The sequence below is a fragment of the Octopus sinensis genome, linkage group LG6 (genome assembly GCF_006345805.1).
Source record: "Octopus sinensis linkage group LG6, ASM634580v1, whole genome shotgun sequence".
Taxonomy (NCBI): Eukaryota; Metazoa; Mollusca; class Cephalopoda; order Octopoda; family Octopodidae; genus Octopus; species Octopus sinensis.
Window position 1 is genome coordinate 74,354,634 of NC_043002.1, and position 25,000 is coordinate 74,379,633.

The following is a 25,000-nucleotide window of genomic DNA, read 5'->3' on the forward strand; positions in this document are numbered from 1 at the left end:
ATTCTGTTCGTAGAGACAGTTTATGGGAGATCATGAGGCAGTATGGCATACCAAGCAAAATTATCAAACTAGTTAAATTAACGTACTAAGATGGTGAATGTGCAGTACTGGACGATGGTGAAATGACAGAATGGTTCCAAGTAAAGACAGGCATAAAACAAGGCTGTGTTATGTCTGGATTCTTGTTTCTACTCGTCATAGGCTGGGTGATGAAGAAGACCACCGTGAATAACATTTGCCATCTTAATTGGGATAAGATGGCAAATAATGTCATGCCATGAAGACCTGGACTATGCTGACGATATTTCTTTACTGTCTTCCAGCCAATCGCAGATGCAACAGAAAGCCAACAAAATGTCAAGTCTTACAAAGAGAATGGGATTAAAGATCAATGAGAAGACTAAGACCTTGCGATTGAACAACAAGAAGACTGACTCTATTCAAATAGATAAAAAGGACATTGAAGACGTGGATGGATTCATCTATCTAGGTGCAATTGTCAATAAAGAAGGTGGTGGAGGGAAAGATATGATAAGCAGAATCAATAGAACCAGAAGTGCTTTTATCAAATTGGACAAAGTATGGTGATCAAAACAGTTTGGAAGGGATACAAAAATCAAACTCTACAAAACGCTGGTAAGACCTGTATTTCTTTATGGATGTGAAACTTGGAAAATGAACAATAGTGATGAGAGAAACCAGAGTTTTATTCAGTACAAAGGCATAAAGAAAATAACGCAGATAGGGTAGCCAAACATCATATCGATGGATGAACTCAACAAAATAACCCAAGTCCCCAGGATAAGCCAAGAAAAAGGAAACGATGGAATTCGATTGGATATGTATTGTGAAAGGAAGCTAATCATCATTGCATGATTTCCTTGACTTGGCAACCTGAGGGGAAGAGAAACGATAGTAGACCAAAAACTACATGGAGAAGGATAGTGGAAAAGCAAAGGAATCAAGCTGGATTGTCATCATGGAATGCAGTAAGAAAACCTTACTAAAGAGTTGTAATTTCTACAAAGAAAAAAAGAAAGTGATTTTCGTCATCATCAATGCAGTTTTGATTGCTGATAAAAATTCGAAAATCATCCAGGTGATTGGAAAGAATTTTGAAAGATCCCACAATGCCCACAAAACAAAGACGGGATTGACATGACGGGAACACTTCTGATCGAGCTGAGAAAAGCTACTCGGGACTAAACTGAAGTTATACAACAACAAAAACAACAATATTAACAACTCGAAAGTGAATTTTCCGATGACGTTCCAACAATGTATTGGCATACAGGACACGTGTCCTTGTCTACAGCAACGTAAACTGTAAACCGTTAGCAGATGCAAGAAAATGTAATGATATTTTGACATCAATAATTAATGAATAATTGGTTGCTCTTCAGCTGTTATTCAAGTTATGTCTTGTTATTATTCACACACATACGCGCGCGCACACATGAATACAAGCACACACATATATATATGTATATGTACGTTCATACAAGCACATGTGACACGCACATATCCGTGCATAAAACATTTTTTTTTGTCTATCTTTGACTTGTTTCAGTCACTGGACTGCAGCCATACAAATCGACCTCAGTACTTATTTTAAACCCTGATATTATTTGATCGGTGTCTTTTGCCAAAACCACTCAGTTACGAGGACGTAAACAAACTAATACCGGTTGTCAAGCGTTGGTGGAGGAAGAACACACACACACGCACGCACACATACACACACACACACACACGCATACATATTCGATGGGCTTCCTTCAGTTTCCGTCTATCAAATCCACTCACAAGGCATTAGTCGACCCAGGACTCTAGTAGAAGTAACTTGCCTAAGTTGACGCGCAGTGGGACTGAACCCAAGATCATATGGTTGGGAAGCAAGCTTCTCAACTGCACAACCTATAAAAGAATTGAGGTCTCATATGCACACACACACACACACACACACACAACACACACACACACACACACACACACACAGACGCACGCGGACAAATACACATGTAACTATATTCATACACACATATACACACACACACACAGAAAAAGTAATAATAGAATAGAAACTAACAACAGAGAACAACAACAGAAAACATAGCAAAGAAGTAGGACATGGAAAAACACGAACTCCGACAGAGAGGTCCACTTCTAGCTATTGTATGAAGATCCTTACACTTTCGGCACTTTAGTAACAATATTGTTAACTCCGCTATCCAAGTATTAAATAAGTTTATAGAGGGATGCTACCAAGATATGGTGCATTAATGAAACGATGAACAATATCAGGATGATAACAAAGGATAACGATAATTAGGATAACGGAAAATTATACAGGACAAATAATTAAGACTATAGATTTAAAATAAAGGAAAGGGAAAATATATATATATATCAAGAAATGGTGGGGTTGTATAATTAAGACTATAGATTTAAAATAAAGGAAAGGGAAAATATATATATATATCAAGAAATGGTGGGGTTGTATTGACCGCACGTGGAGAAATGATAAGCAAGGAAAAATTGTAAAAAGGCAGAATGCTAAATTGAAAGAAAATTTTAATGAAAATGGGTGTATGGAAAAATTCTCTTCCTTAGAAATAAAGCACTGGACGATTTTTTTGCAAACACACCCAGAGTCTCCCCTTTACCCCAGGCAAAACCAAGGTAAAATCCAATTTCAGTAGGGAAGAATGGAAAAACCTACGTGACCTACAACTGGATAAAAACCTTACCATCAAAGAAGCCGACAAAGGGAGCGCTGTGGTCCTTATGGACATGGAGTTTTATAAACACCTAGTGCTTTCCATGCTAAACAACAACACTTTCTATGAGGTTATTAACAACTATAAACAACAAAAAACAATCAAAAACCTCACCACACTCATACTCCAACACGGTCAGGGACTCACAGAAGAAGAAAGGGATTATATCACCAATTTCAAATGCAAGCCTAGCCGTTTTTATGGCCTTCCTAAAATCCATAAAAACAAATACATCACCGAAGCCTGCAAACTCTCCTCTGACATCCACATCAACATCAAAGCACCGGAGGACCTAAAACTAAGACCCATCGTGGCTGGCACCTCCTGTGAAACACACCGCCTGAGTAATTTCCTAGACATCCTTTTGAAACCTTTCCTTACCCACATCAAAAGTTTCATTAGGGATGATCTGGACATGCTCAAACACCTCCCGAAAACAGTTAACGAGGAGGCGCTCCTGGTATCCTTTGATGTCATCAACCTCTACATCAACATCCCACATAAATATGGTATTGAGGCAATTGATTTCGGCTAGAAAAACACCCAGAGACATTCCCTGACCGCATTCACAAGACCTTTATTACGGAATCACTCAAGTTCATTCTGACAAACAATTATTTCCTCTTCGACAACACACACTACCGTCAAAAATGTGGTATTGCGATGGGTACCAAGGCTGCACCAGTCCTTGCGAACCTCATAATGGGTTTCTTCGAACTATCACTCTATGAGATATCACGCCAGAAATTTGGACATGTTTTCCACACCTACCTAATGGAAAACTGGAAAAGGTATTTGGATGATTGTTTCATCATATGGAAAGAACCTTATGAAAAACTTCTGGAATCCAAAACCATACTGAACAATATACATCTCAACATCCAATTCACTATGGAATTAAGCAAACATCATCTCCCTTTCCTTGATCTCCTAATTATAAAAACACCTAAGAACCAAATCATAACAGACATCTACCACAAACCTACAGACTCACAACAATACCTCCTCTTTAGTTCATGCCACCCAAAACACACCAAGACAAATATCCCTTTCAACTTAGCTAAAAGGGTATGCACCATTGTCTCGGATCCAAAAACTCGAGAAATACGCCTTCAAGACCTCAAAAAAACACTATTACAACGCCAATATCCCTCCACCCTTGTAGAGTATGGAATAAAACGCGCCAAAGAACTAGACAACATTACACTGAAAACCACCCAACCCAACACCACACACAACTCCAAAATACTTCCATACATTTCCACCCACAACCCCAAAAATATCGAAGCATACACCACAATCATACAAAACCTCAGTCTACTGTCAACAGACCCAAAAATGAAAAACATTATAAATACACACAAAATCCTCAAATGTAAAAGGCAACACAAACCTTTAAAAAAAATCTTGATAAATGCCAAACTTCACACACCACATCCACCCCCAGCAGTTAAAAAATGTGCACGCCCAAACTGTGGCACCTGCCCCTTCCTACTTGAAGGCTCTGAATTTATCTTCAAACAAGGAACGAAGTTTAAAATCAAGACCAACTTCTCCTGTTCCTCCGAGAATCTTATCTACGTTCTCACATGCGCTGGTTGCCAACATAATTATGTTGGACAAACGAGCCTCCCGTTACGTAAAAGAGTAGCGGTGCATAAAAAACAAATAAATCTCCCGGAATACCGGCAAATCCCACTGAGTGACCACATAGACTCATGCGCTAAAGACAAAAATCCCAAATTCTACATATTCCCCTTCTACCAATTTAAAGACGGAATCACCACACAGGAGAGAATTAACAAGGAGAATCTCTTTATTGAAAAATTCAAAACGCATCTTAATATGCAAACTCCTCGTTGATCATACTTCTTTTTTCTACCTCATTCTTCATGGATGGACTAACACAAATATATAAGGATACTATGCAATCATCACTTCAAGCTAAAACTTATATTCTTTAAATATCATTATTATTATTGTTGTTATTATTATTATTATTTTTATTATATATGACATAACAATCTGAAATGTAATTATAAATTAGTTTATGCAAATTTATATAATTAGAAAACAATATAAATAAAGTGTTAAAATCTGAATGTTAAGTTAGCAAACAATTATATAAAAAAGATAATGCAAATGAGGCTAAAATGATAATTTTAGAATTTAAGGTTTATTAACACCCTTTATTACAAAAAATTGACAAACACAAATTGAAGAGCTTAAAACCCATAGAGTTGTCTCCCCTTATTCACAACACAGGAACTGGACTACTACTACTTCCTGTTTTGCCATTAAGAGACACCCTTAATTAAATTAAACAACACATGGATTTAATCCCATTGGATCTCAATACTTCAAGGTAATTTTTTCGTGAACAATCATTAAACTCAAGATACACAAAGTCTTTACAATGTATCGGAGTACCTATTTTTTAATTTTTGTATATATTTATTATTATTTTTTTGCAAAAAACAATGTAATTTTCTTTTTTCCCCCTCCTCAAATTAAAAAAAAAATTTTTTTCTTTACAATTCTTGAAAAGTCACATTATGACGAAAACCGGTTTGAATTAATATATATATATATTTTATCAATTTTTCAAAAAAATTTTTCCGTACACCCATTTTCATTAAAATTTTCTTTCAATTTAGCATTCTGCCTTTTTACAATTTTTCCTTGCTATATATATATATATATATATATATATATATACGAGGGCACGCTGAAAAGTTCCTGACTTTGGGTAAAAAAAATATAGGAGAATAAGTTAATCATGATTTTATTCAACATCTTGTCCTTGTATAGAAGTGTACGGCTGCTGCAGCGAAATTCATTTTTGGACTTTCTTCTATCGAAGGTATTTTAACAAAAATGCTTCCGTAAAGACGGTGAAAATATTGTCAATTTCCCCAAACTGGGACACAATTCAATTTTTAAACAATAACCAAAGCCCCTTCTCCGAAAGGGGGAGGGTTACGGTTTACAATTATTTAACAAATGCAACACAACAACGTTTCCCTTACGAGGAACCAACAAACGTGATTACAATAGTCAAACAGTAATAATAATAACAACAAAGCTTTTTAATTTATCCCCATTTATGTGAAACCACTTATTCAAGTTTAAGTCATTGATGCAATTTTATACGAATTGCTAATACACACACACATAATAAGGGTGAAAAACTGAATATTATTTTGATTAATATGAATTGAAAACCAGTGGTGTAGCATATAAGACCATAGCGGATCTTCTTCTAGCAAAATGGATGACCACTGTTAATGGTCCATCCCTGTTATATAATACTTTCACTTTAATAGTTTCAGTATTAAAGTGAAAGTGTCTGCATTACAATAGAGAGATGTTTTTGTTTCACTTTTAACATGTAATACTGAAATAGTGGAGAAGATATGATATTGCCGTGGGGTCGCCCTAGGCAAAAAGTTAAGATTTTTTTGCCGATGATACTCCCCGAACCTTAAGTAAGGCATGTGTAAATTTGAATGATATTGGTTGTGTAATTCTCAAGTTTTAGGGAAACACACAGACAGACAGACAGACATTCTTAGTTTTTATATATAGAGAGATAACTATATGTTGTTGTTTTTTTACTACCCACAAGGGGCTAAATACAGAAAGGGCAAACAAGGACAGACAAACGGATTAAGTCGATTATATCGACCCCAATGCGTAACTGGTACTTAATTTATCGACCCCGAAAGGATGAAAGGCAAAGTCGACCTCGGCGGAATTTGAACTCAGAACGTAACGGCAGACGAAATACGGCTACGCATTTCGCCCGGCGCGCTAAGGTTTCTGCCAGCTCGCCGCCTTATATGCATATAACTATATATGTAAATGTGTGTGTGTGTGTGTGTGTGTGTGTGTGTGTGTGTGTGTGTGTGTGTGTGTGTGTGTGCGCGCGCACGTGCGTGCGTGCGTGCGTGTGCGTCCGTCTGAGTTTACTGCTTTTGATTCAGCCAGTTTCGAACGAATTACTTTTAAACATGAAATACTCCATTTTGCTGAAAGATATCCGAATCCGAGACATTTCAATCCCTTTTTGAAAACATACTTTTAAAGAAAGAGAAGATAGGGTTTTCGATATTCAAGATCTCCGGCGCTCTTTCGTTGTTGTATGCCATCAATTCCCCTGCATGGGTTCAAATCAAAGTCTGAAAGACGTACATAAAATTTCACAATAGTAGTTTTCGCAAAGGCATTAGCAAGAACAAGTGAACAGAAACTATTACACTCGAGAATTTGTTACAAACCAAGTTTGTTATGATCTTAACTTTATTCCCTGACGACCACGCGTTCAGCATCAAAAATAAACACACAGTAACAGAATACTGAACCGAGAAATGCGAAGAACAAAGCCAGATATCATGAAACATCCATTCTCATTCGGCTCTCTATCATTTTACAATTTCTTGGCCATTTTCTTTTCTAAATTGCCGATAGAAAACAATCTTTCGATTATATGCCATGCAAACAATTTGCTTACGAAGAAAAATAAAATACATTATTCTCTATGCCAGCTATATATATATATATATATATATATATATATATATATATTCATAAGCTTTTTCTAGTTAACTATCATCACTAAGCCAGTCATAAAGCTGTGATAGAAGTAAGCTCAACTGAGTTCGTCAAAGCAATTTCACGGTAAATTAGTTTAAGCATTAGAAAGTTTCACGGTCTGTTAAGATTATATTTAGGGGGAATATGGCTTCACTCTTCAAGCGTGTACTAAAGGATTTCACACAATGAACGAGGGGTTGTTTTATGATCTGCTTTGTTTTCAATTTAGGCAGATATTAATCCGCCATAATGCGTCTTTATTCGATTGTAAAAGTGTCATTCGAAGAGGGATGCAAAAGCTTGCTAGCAGACAATACAATATTAGAAATAGCAGCCAAATCTCCCGAGTCAAAAGCAGTAAAGCTTTTATGCGTTCACTAAATAAGAAGTCTCTATGTGGTCACTTGAATTGCTAAAAATAGCTGCCAAATTTCCCTCAAAATCATATAGTAGTGTCTCAAAAAGGAAAAGATACATTGGATAATGTGATTGTAAATGTAATACATCTAAAAATAAGATGGGATGGTCATAGCCGGAATGCTTTTGATCATATGTTTCCTCGATCAGGGCTGACAAGTGATTAAACACGACGAACAACAATAACAGCCCCATCACCTTCAACAGTTAGCAAAATAAACTTCTAGGTTAGTGCTTCTCACTTTTTTTTGTCCCACACCCCACTTTCATTAATAAAAAGAAGTGCGCCTCATCATAAACAGAGTTAGTATCTAGCGTGTATCTCATAGCAGAAACAGCTGTAAGCCAATGAAATTCATTGCATTAATTTCCTGTTCCTTAGCCAATTATTTGATTTCATATTACGCTTTGTACTCGACTAACGCTTTATTCTGAAGTATATGTATAAGTTCTAACATCTTATATATATATATATATATATATATATATAATACAATTGTTCGTTTGTCTTCCACCTGCCTTCGTCTTTTGTTTATTTTCATAAAGCTTCCCGTTATATATATATATATATATATATATATATATACATATACACTCTTTTAATCTTTTATTCCAGCCATGCTGGATCACTGCCTTAAGGGGTTTTAGTCGAACAAATCGGCTCCAGAACTTATTCTTTGTAAGTCTAGTACTTATTCTAACGGCGTCTTTTGCCGAACCGCGAAGTTATGGGGACGTAAACACACCAACATCGGCTGTCAAGCGATGGCGGGGGGGGGCGACAAACACAGACACAAAGACACACACAAAGTATATATATACATACATATACGTGTGTGTGTATGTGTGTGTGCGTGCGTGTATGTATGTATTTATATGACAGGCTTCTTTCAGTTTCCGTCTACCAAATCCACTCAAGCGCTTTGGTCGGCCCGAGGCTATTGTAGAAGACACTTACCCAAGGTGCTACGCAGTGGGTCTGAACCCGAAACCATATGGTTTAGAAGCAAACTTCTCACCACACAGCCACGCCTATATACGTATATTTCAACAAAGTTTTAATCAAAATTTTATGGCAAGATAATCCACTTGTTAATGATACTCCATTCTGAAATAGCCCACACCACTCCAGTAGGGCGTGCGCCCCACTTTGAGAAGCACTGTTTGCTTTAGGTCAGTCTTTCTCAACCATTTTTACCTATGGACCCCTTTGATTCCTATTTTACTCAGGTGCACCATCCTAGCCATTCGCTGTTAGAAAATCCTATCCTGTTATATTTCTATGATTAGATATCATTAGGATCTATATAAAAAAAATTGTTCAAATACTTTATGTATTATAGAAGTATAACCAGTTTATTGCAGTTAAATTTTGACAAAATTTATATGGACCCAACCCACCCACAGCCCTCGGTGGTCAATCGATTCGCTAGATAGATATAAGAGCACAGAACTGATTGCTCATCCACTTAAACTCCTTAGTTCAGGGTTGAGCCGAGAAATTAATTAGTCGTCCGAAGGTAATAAAATCTAGGAATATTAACTACCCGTTCTCTTCACCGCAAACGTGCAAAAGAAACTAAAAGTTCTTTGTACACGTAGACATTATTGTTGAGTAGAAAAATGTTCTTGCTCTTTAAACTCACGTCTCTCTTATATGCGTCATTTATCTGCGCTGTCACCGAAGTAAAGCTTGATTTTTTTTCTATATAATCAATCAGCTAATCATGGAAATAAATTGTCAGTCTGTTTAAGTTAGTAATTCGTGTCATTCTATAAACTATGTGCTGTAACTTGGGTTACATGTTAAACCCTCCTCTAGTGTCAATACATGTCGTGAGTTTTAGCTATTCGTGGTATACTGGGAATAACGGCAAGAAGATCGATAAGAAGGTATCGATTATTATAGTAAACCGTTTGGAGTTCGGATCTTAATTACATGAAGTTGGTTTTAAGAATAGAAACTCCAGTGATGTCCGATTAAATCAGACGCCTTAAAAACAATTTGGTACAAGTCCAGCAGTTTTAGGGGCGAGGACTAGTCGATTATATCAACCGCGGTGTTCGTGTTCAACTGGTACTTATTTTATTGACCCCAAAAAGATGGAAGCAAAAATTGGCTTTAGTGAAATTTGAACTCAGTGTGTAAAGAGCCGGTAAAAAACCCACAAAGCGTTTTTGTCTCTCTCTCCCTAACGATTCTGCCAGCTTACAACCTTAGCAAAGAAGTCCTAAAAATAACGAATAGAGAATAAAATAGAAACTTTACTAAATCAGGATCTTTTTTTAAACTTCCTATGTTTCTTGTCCTTATAATTTACATGAAGTTAAAGTTTATTTGTAAGTATTTTAAGGCTGTGAATAGAACTTAGAATGTAAAAAGACATTTGGCACTAAGTATCATAGAAAAAAACTGTTGAAAACCGCAAAGAATATATATTGCAACAGCTAAAATGGAAACGCGTCTAATCAGAAAACTTATTAAAATTTTCGGCAAGATCTTTCCATTGAGTAAACTGCAAATTTTAGTATTTCACCGAGCATTGTTGATCGTAGAAAATTACTAAGTGATGATTAATTAATTTTAAAAAATAAACAAACTCTTGTCCAATGTTTTTATTTGATGACTTAGCTATCATTGCACGATATGTTCATGGAGATTCTATTTATGAGATATTAAGAAGTTGCCTCAAAACACGCCAGGAAAAGACAAAAGTGACTGTATTGTTTTGTGAGAGACAGATTTGTCAGAAGTACCGCAAATCTAGGCCGAACTTAGACTGTTGGTCACCTTTTTATTTCATCCTATAGATTGATTAATTTAATTTTTTGGCAAGATCTTTCTGTTGAATAAGCTGCAAGTTTTAGTATTGGTGGGTTTATTACAGAAGCTTTTGTGAAATGGAAACCACTTCCATTTGATGACTTTCATAATAAGGACGCTATTACAAAGCCTAAGAATGAGTTAGGCTTTAAAGATTTCAAAGGTGAAATGAAAGTTATGACGAAGTCAAATTGATAGCCGAAAGGGTTTCACCTAAACAAGAATTTAATTTGCTTTTAAATGGAGTTGAATCAGTTTCAAATGATTTCCAAATTTAAAACAGTGTACAGTAGGGTGTGTTACCTTTTTAAGTGAAATTATATTATTTTTAGGTATGAAAAGCATGGAGCCGTGTTTTCGTCAGTTAAATGATGTTGCTTGCCTCAGTAGAATTTTACATTGCATCTGAATGAACTTAATATTAAATTGCAAAGTTTCGGTAAATTGACGTGATACATGGCTCAACCCAGAATTTTTAGGACAAACACAACATACTAAGTAAATATTTCCTGTATTTACCAAAAGTGAATAACTTTTTTTAAAGAAACCGGCTGCAAGAATCTTGAACAACATGTTAAACGGTTTATAAAAGTTCTAAGGGCCGTGACTGATCAGTTTTCTTCATGTTTTTTTTTTTAATTACGAAAGGAAAAATATAAATATATAGAAAAAATAAGTCATTTGTCTAGAAGCATTTCCCTAAAGCCAAAACACATAGTGTGCATGTAAATGACACTTTTTTTATGCGCCCTTTTCAAGCCTAGCCAGGCTCATGGGCCCTGTTTCCAGGTTTCTGTGGCGTTTCAGTCCATCGCAGCGTTACTCAAGAAACAGGAAGAAAGAGTGAGAGAAAGTTGGGGCGAAAGAGTACAACAGGGGTCGCCACTACCCCTGCTGGAGCCTCATGGAGCTTTTAGGTGTTTTCGCTCAATAAACACACACAACGCCCGGTCTGGGAATCGAAACCGCGATCCTCCGACCGCGAGTCCGCTACCCTAACCACCGGGTCATTGCACCTCCGCAAATGACACTTAGATAAACGATATCATTAAGAAAATTAAAATTATGACGTTATGTATGTGTGCATACTCTTTAGATAATACACTGAACCCAGTGGCGTAACTAGCGCAGCCCTTGAGTTTGCACACCCCGGGGGCATAAGCCCCTATAGGCTTATACAGTTGACCCAAAAGTGCTGCTACCATAAAAGCGTAGCCCGAGGTAGATCCCCCAGTTCCTCCCAGCTATGTTACAGCTGAACCCCAACATAAAAGCCCTCATGAGTCTCTTACTCCCAGCCTGGTCTGACACAAGTTTGTATCGCCATGTAGTTACTTATTATATAGAGTGTTTTATAACTATAGCATGCATTATATTTGTAATTCACAAGGTCTCAGCGGACGTGTTGTACAGTACTATGGTGGCCATGACAAGGAGAGCCTGGAAATCTCTCGGGGGTGATAACAATCTAAAAGAAGTGATATTCTAACCTCGGTTATGTCTAATACACTTTCGCCTCTGCGAGTCCTAGTTATTTGCATTTAAAACGTGTCCTATTTTTATGAAACACCCTGTACATACATTGACGCAACGAGGGAGGCTCACACAGTCGCTCGATCTGCAAGTAATAGCAACCAAATTTCCCTCAAATCATACACCAACATCTTAACCAAAGAGAGAAACGTAAGAGCGTGTATTCCTGTATAACCATAAAAAAGACGGAATGGTCATAACTGGAATGCCTTTGATCATAGGTTTGCTCGATAAGAGACCATCTGAGGCTAAACAACACCATGTTTATTAGTTACCTAAGTGAAACAGTAAGCCATAATATACTTGATATTTCTAAGACGTTCTACCAAATTCTATCAGTTATGAAAATTAAGGAGAAACGTTATAGAAACTATGAGCACTGTAAGAAAATTCTGCACTGAAATCAGTCGTAAGTACTGAAAATACGAGGCCTGATCAAAAATTATCGGGACTGGTGCTACAACACGTATCAATTCGGAATTTAATCTCCTTCGAAGTTACACGCTTTGTCCAGTATCGTTTTCATTGACGAAAGCATTCCTGAAACTCCTATTTTGGGATAGCGAGCATTCTCTTCGATTTCCTCGGTGTTTTGAAATCTTGTTCTTTTTCAGTGTGATTTGATTTTTATTTTGCTTTTGGGGTCATAACCACAGACCCACGATCCATCATCTGATATGATCATTTCCAAAAAGATTTCGTCTACCTCGACACAATCACGGAGATCCTGCGCAGCTAAAACCAGATCTTTTTTAGACGACCACACTCAACATACTTTACTTCAAAGCAATGCCATAAACTACGGAAGTGAGTGAGAACTTAGGGTGCATGCGCGACAGAGTTCAAGTGGCTTTACTCTGCGTACTTAAGTTCTGTTACCATAGCAACATTCCCGGTACTTTTTCATCTGACCTCGTACAAACGAAACAAATTCCATCTCTTAGACCATTTAGTACATTTACTTCATCCTGCTGTTATTTAGTTAAATATACGACGACGAGCGGGCAAAATATTTAGCATTTTGTCCTTTACGTTTTGAGTTCAAATTCCGCCACGGTTGACTTTGCATTTTCATCTTTCGGGGTTGATAAAATAAGTACCAGCCGAGCACTGGGGTCGATGCAATCGACAAGCCCCTTCCCCAAGATTCCAAGCCTTGTGCCAAAACTAGAAAGAATTATTAAGTTAAACATAAAGGTGGTGAGTTCGCAGAATTGTTAGCACTCAATACATAAAATGCTTAACTGCATTTCTTCCGGCTCTTTACGTTCTGAGTTCAAATTCTACCGATTTGAAATAAGTACCAGTTGAGCACTGTGGTCAATGTAATCGTCTAGCACCCTCCCAACAAAATTTCAGGCCTTGTACCTATATCTGAAAGAATTAGTTAAGTAGGCTATCACGGTATGAGGTCTGGTTTATTTAGTTAAGATAATTATTCTCGATAGATAACTAATTATTTATCTATGCTATTGTATGTTAGAGTACAATAGCTAAGATGCATTATAAATACCAAACCTTACTACCTGGAATAAACAAAACTATCTACTGGTGATAAAAAGCCATAGACATCCAGGTGTACTGTATAGTCTTGCTATGAAAATATCAGGTAAGGAATTATAATAAATATTTTAAATTGCTTTCGTTTTAGTCAGTGGCAATAAACATACCTCACAACATGAATCTTTATAGACTTTTAAAATAATCCCAAACTTAAAAACACGTCAACAATTGAAATATTTAAATAAGTAAATACATAAACAAACAAATAAATAAAACAATGAAATCTCGCACAAAAAAAATAAATAACCAAGTCTCTTGGCTTTAATTATTCAGGACACGATGTGAACACAGAAGCTATAAATCACACACACACCCTACCTTTTAACTCGAATCGTTTTATTTTACTTTTAAGTATACCACAAAAGAAACAAATTAGCATAGACCGGAGAGATAGTGAAACATATCAGATCACAGTTATGGGAACTTAGAGGGAACAGAAAGATTATTTGCAAGGTGTTGGTGGATTTCTTAAAAAGATTCAGATTAAAACAACGTCGAAAAGAAAATTAATTCAACGATTAATACTAAGACGGCGAAATGGCAGAATCGTTGGCACGTCGGATAAAACGCTTTGCGGCATTTCTTCCGGCTCTTTTTACATTCTGACCTCAAATCCTGCTGGTCAACTTTGCCTATCATCCCTTCGGGGTCGATAAAATAAAGTACTAGTCAAGTAATGGGTTCAGTGTAATCGACTTGTGTCCCCCCACCTTCAAAATTGCTGGCCTTGAAGCCTGCAATGGACAGGCGTTCCGTTCAGAGGGAACGTTATCAGGTCGATCACTTAGGAAACTGGAAAACCGACCAAGGTCTAGGGCTCAACAACAACAACAACAACAACAACAAGAGTACTCAGAGAGAACAAACCTCCGCCAAAGCAACACCAACGTACTCTCAACGATTAGCCGGAGATGGTCTTTAAAATGAGAATATCTGAAATAAACTCGACTGCTCTCACAAACAAGAATACTAAAAATGAACCCGACCTCTCTCAAAAGTTAAGTTAAGAAAACCGGAAAAATAATCCAGAATCCTTGATCCTTGTCCGGTACCGGATCGATCCCCAAAGATCGATCCCTTCAGTTCGTGCCAGTCACGAGGCCAAACACTCCTGAAAGTTTCATTCGATTTCATCTAGTAGTTCTTGAGATATCTTGTCCACGGACAAACAAACAAACACGACTGAAAACAATACCTCCGCCTTCGCTAAGGCGGAGGTAATAATAATAATAATGATAATTTTTCCTTTTACTCTCTGTCTTCCTCTTTTTCTCTATCACATTACTCTGTAAATGAACAATCTGATGTGTTTGCTTTAATGGCCTACCAATGTATACAGTGCATTTCTCTACCCTAGGTGTCAGGAAGACACTCGGTAAGAAATAGAAACAGAATTGAAAGAAGATGCTAATGGAAATAACAACAACAACAATAACAATAGTTTCAAATTTTGGTACAAAGCCAGCAGATTTGGGGGAAGGGCTAAGTCGATTACATCGACTGGTACTTATTTTATCGATCCCGAAAGGATGAGAGGCAAAGTCGACCTCAGCAGAATTTTAACTCATAACGTAAAGACGGACGAAATGTCACCAAGCATTCTGCCCAGCTTGCTAAACCATTTTGCCAGCTCGCCACCTTAAAAAAAAAAGGTCGTTTCTGTTATAGGCACAAGGCCTGAAATTTTGGGGGAGACGGTAAGTCGATTACATTGACCTCAGTACTGAAGTGGTATCTTTTTATCGACCCCAAAAGGATGAAAGGTAGAGTCGGCTCCGACAGAACTTGAACTCAGAACGTAAAGCGGGACGAAATGTCGCTAAGAATTTTGTCGGCGTGCCAACGATTCTGTCAGCTTGCCGCATTAATAATAATAATAATAATAATAATAATACCCAGATGCAGTACCAGGCAGTGGCTCTCATGGCTTCTGATCTTAACTGATTGGAAGTGTTATCATGTACATTGTTTTGTCTTGGTATAAAAGATGGGCTACAGCAAATATTCTGCTCAATACCACAGATTTGCTTGTCAGTTGTTTGACCTTAACCAGTTGAGCATGTCCCTTAGTGGCTGATGATATGTGCATCTCTGATCACGAGCAGAAGTAGTGGGGGAGCATCATAGCCATGTGTTGAGAAGGATTCTTTGGGGTTTGAATAATTCACCTCTGGAAACATGGGTGTTTCGTTCAACGTCCTTAAACAACCCTTATTCAGGGACCATTTGAGCAGGATGGGTTACTCGATCTGAAGAAAATTCTAACTGGGCTCCACCTGCAAGGTCATGTGCTGTTTATCTTGATATGAGATCACCATATCGCGCACATATGGTTGTGATGCATGTGCCTGGTGTACCCTTATCAGACGGGTAGTCATGATGGGTATACTGGGCTTCGTATATTTTACCCCAGTGTCACTTTGATGGCATGCTCTGCTCGCTCACTCAATAATAATAATAATAATAATAATAATAATAATAATAATAATAATAATAATAATACATTAACAGTAAGATTTTTAAGAATCCTTTCTAAACAAGTGGTTCCAGGCAATACGTAGTTCTAAATACATTTTTAAAAAATCATTTTCCCACCAAAGTTTCTTTTTTTTTCTTTTCTTACCATTTTTTGTTTTCGTTTTCGGTTTTTTTAAAAAATTTTTGCAACGTCAGAGAAATACTAATTCAAGAAATAGCATGAAATCAACTCAAAGTCTTTAACCAAGTGCTTTCGGGTTCCGTCCCGCTACATGTCACCTTGGGCAAGTGTCTTCTACTATAATCTCGGATCGAACAATGACTCGTGAGTGCATTTCGGACTGGGTAGCGCATTGTGTTATTAAGCAAAGCAAGGCACTCTATTTCACACTGCTTCAGTCAATTCGGCAGAACAGAAGAACCATCAACAGATGACGTGCGGTGGGTGTTTGACCTTGCCACGGACTGACTCCCGTTCAGAAGAGAGTCTTGTCAGTCAAACACCGTAGAAACCGATGTAAGCTCCAGCCTAATCTGTCTGGAGGCTTGAGACAGACTTTCACTTAACAACAACGACAACCCAAATAATATTCTTTCTAATTTTGGTACAAGGCCAGCAATTTTATGTATATATGTAATACAAACATACATACATACATACATACATACATACATACATACATACATACATACATACACACATACATACATTCGATGTGATGAGGGCATCATTTCTTTGATCCCGGAGTCTCCAGATGAATGGGATCAAGGAGACGCAGCAAATATTGCCAAAGCTCGCTGTGTTCACCAACAGAAAAACCAACCAATCACTTCGATGCATACAAACAAACGTCCTGTTACTTCAAACCATTGTTCACTTACACCCCTCGAAACTCCACATGCAAATGCAAAGGCAATAATAGCATGATGGACAACTACTTTCTCATTGTGCTGTTATTATTGCCCTTGCATCAAGCACTAGTACTACCTGTCATTGCAAAGAGTGACAAAATGAGTTACCCAAAATACTAAGTAGCCTAACACTACTAGACTGTTCATCTTATTTCTTTATTGCCCACAAGGAGCTAAACACAGAGGAGACAAACAAGGACAGACAAACGGATTAAGTCGATTACATCGACCCCAGTGCGTAACTAGTACTTATTTAATCGACCCCGAAAGGATGAAAGGCAAAGTCGACCTCGGTGGAATTTGAACTCAGAACGTAGCGGCAGACGAAATACCGCTAGGCATTTCGCCCGGCGCGCTAACGTTTCTGCCAGCTCGCCGCCTTTAATTATATATATTTCTTTACTACACGCAAGGGGCTAAATACAGAGGGGACAAACAAGGACAGACAAACGGATTAAGTCGATTATATCGACCCCAGTGCGTAACTGGTACTTATTTAATCGACCCCGAAAGGATGAAAGGCAAAGTCGACCTCGGCGGAATTTGAACTCAGAACGTAGCGGCAGACGAAATACCGCTAAGCATTTCGCCCGGCGTGTTAACGTTTCTGCCAGCTCGACTGTTCATCTTGCCACATGGAACAAAACCAGCAGAAAAACATATCCATCTGCTGTCACAGACCAGCCAGCATCTGCGCGTGGTAGATGTTCGCTCTATCATGTAAAAGACCAAGCTAGAACAACTGCTGCCATTAACATATCAGCGGCAACGAAACTGACCAATGGAGATTATTCTAATTGGAAGCCATATTTTTGTCTCCTTCCCCTTTGACTCATATATTTAAATTCTATAAGTGTTCAGTTGTGTGTGTGTATGTATGTATGTATGTATGTATGTAAGTATGTGTATATATATATATTTATATATATATATATATATAAAATATACATATGTGTATATATGTCCGGCTTTCGCCATGATAGATCGCTAGCCACTACACATTCTTTATTTTCTCTCCTTGTTTCTTTCTGTGTTCCTTTCTGTGGAAGAGCGTAGGCTCGAAACGTTAAAGACTTTTTCACTTCCCCCGAGCGTTATACTAATACATCTGTTTGTTGCCTACACCACCTGTCTTCGTCTTGTTTTTTTTTTGCGAATTCTCCCTATATATATATATATATATATATATATAATATATATATATATATATATATATATATATATATATATATGCTTGGGTGTATGTATAATACACACACACACACACACACACACAAAGACACATAATTTTTGAAGTGGAAAACATATCAGTCGCTATTCGAAGCACCAGGGTAACATCTAGATTCATTTACATTCAAAAGTAAAATACATATACATCTATTTCGGTGGGCGGGGTGGGTGTGCGTTGCCCACCCGTTTTTGAGGGCATATTTGTGCTTGTGCGTGGAGATTACAAATATAGATCATATTAAACATTTATGAATTCTAATTTAAGACACAAAAGAGAACAGACCGTCCTCTACGCACACACATGTTTGTATGTATGTATGTATGTATGTATGTATGTATGTATGTATGTATGTATGTATGTATGTATGTATGTGTATGGGGTGCGGTGCAGAGGTGTATGTCTTGTTTATTAACAAGCCGGCAGCTGTTTGTCATTTAAGCACCGCAGAGTAACACGCTAGTTAGTAGAACAGGTTAATACTATATTCTGTATGTAAAAGACAATTAATTATTTAACAAAGCGAAACATTAATTATGTTTAATACGTAACAACCGACAATATTTCTGTCTGTCTCTTTGTTTATTTACTTTTGCGGAATAATGGGAGAAATTATTTAATGTGTCTAAACAAGATTCCGGCGTGGTTAAGAAGCCCGCTTTGTAACCTCATGGTATCAGGTTCAATACCACTGCTCGGCATTTTGGGCGAGTGTCTACTATAGCATCGGAAACTGTATGGAAACTCATTGGGTGTATGTGTATATATATGCACACGCACATATATATGCATATATATGCATATATATATATATATATATATATATATTATATATATATATATATATATATATATATATATATATAATATATATATATATATATATTATATATTCTTTTACTTGCTTCAGTCATTTGACTGTGGCCATATTGAAGCGCCGCCTTTTAGTCGAAGACATCGACTTATTCTTTGTAAGCCTGGTGCTTATTCTATCGGTTCATTCTGCCAAACCGCTAAGTTACGGGGACGTAAGCATATCAATATCGGTTGTCAAGCGATGGTTGGAAGCACAAACACAAACACACAATCATAAACATATATATACATACGTACATACATACATACATACATACATACATCATACATACATACATACATACATACATACATACATACATGTATGTATACGACAGGCTTCTTTCAGTTTTCGCGTACCAGATCCACTCACAGGGCTTTGAGGCTATAGTAGAAGACACTTGCCCAAGGTGTCGCGCAGCGGGACTGAACCCGGAGCCATGTAGTTGTGAAGCAAGCTTTTTACCACACAGCCACGCCTGCGCCTATAGCAACCTTCTTACCACAGTGTGTGTGTGTGTGTGTGGTGTGTGTGTGTGTGTGCGTGTGCGTGTGCGTGAGTGTGAGTGTGTGAATGTCTTTGTGTCTGTGTTTGTTCCACCACCACCACCTCTTGATAACCAGTTATATCTGTTTACATGCCAGTAGCTTAGTAGTATAAGTACAAGACTTCAGCAACAAATTAGTACTAGTAGCGATTTGTTCGAATATAAAAGCTTCATGGCGGTGCCCCAGCATGACCGTAGGCCAATGATCGAAAAAAATTTTTTTTTAATGTTTTAAATACAAGGCGCATGAGTGGCTGTGTGGTAAGTAGCTTGCTTACCAATCACATGGTTCAGGGTTCATTCCCACTGCGTGGCACCTTGGGCAAGTGTTTTCTACTATAGCCTCGGGCCGACCAAAGCCTTGTGAGTGGATTTGGCAGACGGAAACTGAAAGAAGCCCGTCGTATATATGTATATATATATATACATATATATATATATATATATATAATATATATATATATATATATATATATATATATATATGTGTGTGTGTGTGTGTGTGTGTGTGGTGTGTGTGTGTGTGTGTGTGTATGTTTGTGTGTCTGTGTTTGTCCCCCGACATCGCTTGACAACCGATGCTGGCGTATTTACGTCCCCTGTAACTTAGGGGTTCGGCAAAAGAGACCGATAGAATAAGTACTAGGCTTACAAAGAATAAGTCCCGGGGTCGATTTGCTCGACTAAAGACGGTGCTCCAGCATGACTACAGTCAAATGACTGAAACAAGTAAAAGAGAGTAAAAGAGAACAAATATATGGAAGGTTTGGAAGGGATAACATTAAGATGAATCGTTATGGGAATACGAACTGTTCGTTATGGGAATACGAACTGTTCGTTATCGGAAACCGGCGCCAGCGATCTTTACTCCTCGGAGCCTGTCACTTCCTTCACACCTATCGCCTATAAAAATATAAGCTTCATTAAAGGCTGTAATCAGTTCGTATGAGTATCTGACACAGGCTCTGGCAACTTCAGACCTGAATACACGTTGATACATTGTTTAAGTACATAATTCCTTTGATTTCAGGTTAATGCAACGTCAAACACAACTTGGTCTTATCTTGGCTTTTAATAATATATCCATCTGCAAGTTTGTAAAGGAGTTGAACGCTGGTACATATGTTCGTATCTAGGCGACGTTAAAGTAATCGGGGTTGTGTTAAGACATTCTTAACTCACCCGATGGTTGTCAACGACAACGAAACATTTACTGCAGGTGAATTAACTTGAGTTCGGGAATTACTCGTACAATAGTTGTCATCAATTCGTGGAATATAGAGAAATATCGCAACACACATAAATAAATAAATAAATAAATAGATAAATAAATAAATAAAAATTAAAATCAACAAGACCAAAGTCACACAAATTTTGAATAGTACTTTTTCAAAAATAAATTACTATGCGTGAAAAGGAAATGTACTTGAGTTCCCGAAAATGCCCGGTATGACCCGAATATATTACCCCATGAGACGGTTATGCCTATGTGGGTTTTGTTGTTACACGTATCACATTCTTAATGACTCGGTTACGGCGAGTTTTATCATGCATCAGGTCACAGGTACGCAAACCAAGTCCTTCTTTACACGAAGGAACAGTCAAGTACAGCAAACGAACGAAACACTCCACTGTTTTAGAAAACTGATCTTTCTGATATCACACACACACACACACGTTGACTCTCACACAAAACACGCTATCACAACTCATTGAGTGAGAATGACTTCATTGAACACTTCCTCTCCTTCTAACTTATGTTCACAACAGAGATATCGAACACACAATACGGCCAGCCGTCAAAGCACTCGTCAGCTTCACAGTGCTCCTACTGCCAACGAGTATATTCTCAAGTAGTATATCTACTAATGCATTGGAACTATCGAGAATTAAGTATCTAGACCATGAAGACAACACAAGCAACAAGTTAGCTACTCCCAACCCCATTGTGCTCTCTATTCGTCCACACATAATTACCCACTTCCCACAAAATTTCAGGTTCTGTACCTACTGTAGAAAGAATTATAGGGCAGCGAGCTGGTGAAATCGTTACCGTGCCGGACAAAACATTTAGTAGCATTTCTTCCAGTTTTACAATGAGCTACCGAGGCTAACTTTGCCTTTCATCTTTGAGGAGGTCCATGAAATAAGTACCAGTAATCGACAAGTTGTTCCCTACACAACTTCACATCTTGTGCCTATAGTATTATTGGAGAAAATAATAAAAAAATTACGAGCAGGAGTGGCTGTGTGGTATGTAGCTTGCTTGCCAACCACATGGTTCCGGGTTCAGTTCTACTGCGTGGCACCTTGGGCAAGTGTCTTCTACTATAGCATCGGGCCGACCAAAGCCTTGTGAGTGGATATGGCAGACGGAAACTGAAGGAAGCCCGTCGTATATATGTATATGTATATATGTGTGTTTTTGTGTGTCTAGGTTTGCCCCCCCCCCACATCACTTGACAACCGACGCTGGCGTATTTACGTCCCCGTAACTTAGTGGTTCGGCAAAAGAAATCGATAGAATAAGTACTAGGCTTACAATGAATAAGTCCTGGGGTCGATTTGCTCGACTAAAGGCGGTGCTTCAGCATGGCCGCAGTCAAATGACTGAAACATGTAAAAGAGCTTTTAAGGGTTGAAACTTTTGATAATTTTAACCAATGAAATTTATCAGTTTTCAACATCCTATCCTTCAGACTATGTTCTCCGTATATTTGTAAATGTTCTCATATCAACCAATTGCAACCATATTACGTTTAGGGTTAGGGTTAGAGTTAAGGTTTAGAGTTTAGTTTAGGGCTTAGGGTTAGGTTTAGGCTTGGAGCTTGTAGTGCATCCCAAAATTTCATTATAAACAACTTTCTTCCATTTCCCTTCATTAAATACCTTTATCTTTAAAATCTATTTAAAAACATTTCTATTGTCTTATTATCAATTTCTCCCAAAATAAATCGTTGTGACAGTCGTAGATACGTTTCAAAAAAGAAAAAAAAGAGAATACGAGACTTTCCATAATATTGGTTTAAGGCCAGCAAGTTCGGGGGAGGGAGTAAGTCGATTACACCGACCGCAGTGCTCAACTGGTAGTTATTTCATCAACCTCGCAAGCATGAAAGGCGAAGTCGACTTCGGCAGAATGTGAACGTGTGAATGTAAAGACAGACGATATGTCGCTAAGCATTTTGCCCGACGTGCTAACGATTCTGCTGCTCACCACTTTGACATTGACCATAATATCCTTTGTACTAAATGCACAAGCACCTGAAATTTTGCGAAGGAGTATAGTCGACTACACCGACCCCAGTGTTTCACTGGTACTTAATTTATCGACCCCGAAAGCATGAAAGGCAAAGTCGACCCCGGTGGCATTTGAACTCAGAATGTGAAGACAGATGAAATACTGCCAAGCATTTCGTCTGGCGTGCTAACGTTTCTGTCAGCTCGCCGCCTTAACATTGATCATAATACCGCCATGGAGTGAATGAAGAGAAAGCATGAATTTTATTTGCTAAAATTACAACAAAATGTCAGTCTAAAGGTTTGCAAATTTATTAGTAATTTCTTTAAAGATAATTGTGACTTTCGCAATAACATGAAAAACGGTCCTTCGCAAATATATATATATATATATATATAATATATATATATATATTATATATATATATATATGTGTGTATGTGTGTATCTTAGTGTTTGTCCCCACCACCACTTGATAACCGCTGTTGGTGTGTTTACGTCCCCGTAACTTAGCGGTCCCGCAAAACAGTCCGGTAGAATAAGTATTAGTTTTGAAAAAAGTAAGTACAGGAGTCGATTCATTCGACTAAAACAAATTCTTCAATGCAGTGTCCCAACAGGGCCGCATTCTAATAAAGATAAGGGATAAAAGATATCAGACAACTTCATCCAATGTACCCTTATTTTAGAAGATAGGGTATGATCTGAAAGAGATTTGGTCTGTATTTCTAGCATATTGAATAACAGAACAAAAGATGCATGGGCAATATTTTACGAGACATAGCTCATCAGCAGGCTGGCCGCACTACTAAAAACAAATTCAAAGCTATTTTTCGTTAGGTGTACCATTCAGAAACTCCCGCGGACCGCAGTTAGCCCACGACTGGTGTAAAAGCTCCTTCGTTGATTCGTAAAATAGAGAGTTTGGCGAGGTACCGTACTAGGCAGCGTACCAGTTTCATAGCTCCCTTCACACGTACAACATTTGATTGTTGTATAGCTATTGTTCATTTACTCAAAAGTTGTTCCGCGGGTTGTTTTCGCTTTCTTCGCATTTTTGTTTATCTATTTTGTTCATTTAAGTTTTTTTTCTTTTGTTTTCGTAAATGTGTGTTCATAATAAGATAAAGGTCAAGATGTTTGATTCCATCGATAGGAAATTACCCAGCCACGAAATGCGAGGATTTTTCGATCTACTATAGAACACGATACAATATATGGATAGAATGTCAGGTACAGAGTATACTCCCCCTCCTTCTCCTTATCATCATCATCATCATCATCATCATCATCGTCATCGTCATCGTCATCATCATCATCGTCAATATGGTCAGATTGCATATTTGTGCTTTACCAATTAAACTCCCAGATTGGAATAGGCATTGGATCTCACTAAAATCTCATGTACTAATCTCGCATAAACGTGTAGCTTCATGCTTAAGTAATGATAGCAGCGTTAGAGAAGTGCGATGTTGCGCAAGCCTAACAGATTGTTCGATCGCAGTTTCGAATCCCGTTGCAAACTTTGCGACGTGTCGTCCCTTGGCAGTACACATAATCTTGCAAGCTTAATGTGAATCCCAAAGAAATTATTATACGGCAGGTAACCTTGGAAGTATACTTTTGTCACTATGGGTAACGTAAGAAAATATACTATACTATACTGTACTATACTATACTATACTAAACTATACTATACTATACTACATACATACATACATACATACATACATACATACATACATACATACATACATACATACATACATACATACATACATACAACAATTATAATTTAACTGTCATCATATATCTTGGAGCTTATACAAAATTACGAAAGAATACTGGTTGCAAAGGAAAAATATTTACTACTTTAAAATATAGTTACCGTACTTGATGACACATGTAAAGCACTTTTACTATCAGTGGCAGCTAGTAGATAAAATTAGTGGGGGTGCTGCGTCAGAAAATTTTTAGCCGTTGTTTTAATAGTGTGTAAAAGGAAACAAACATATAAAAAGAAAAT

General features: G+C 37.5%; 1 protein-coding gene across 1 annotated transcript in view; it reads right to left on the minus strand.

The window, feature by feature from the left end:
- LOC115213529 (forkhead box protein J1-B-like) overlaps positions 1-25,000 on the minus strand; it is a 228,762-nt gene that overhangs the window by 84,703 nt on the left and 119,059 nt on the right. The gene's annotated exons all lie outside the window — the stretch shown is intronic.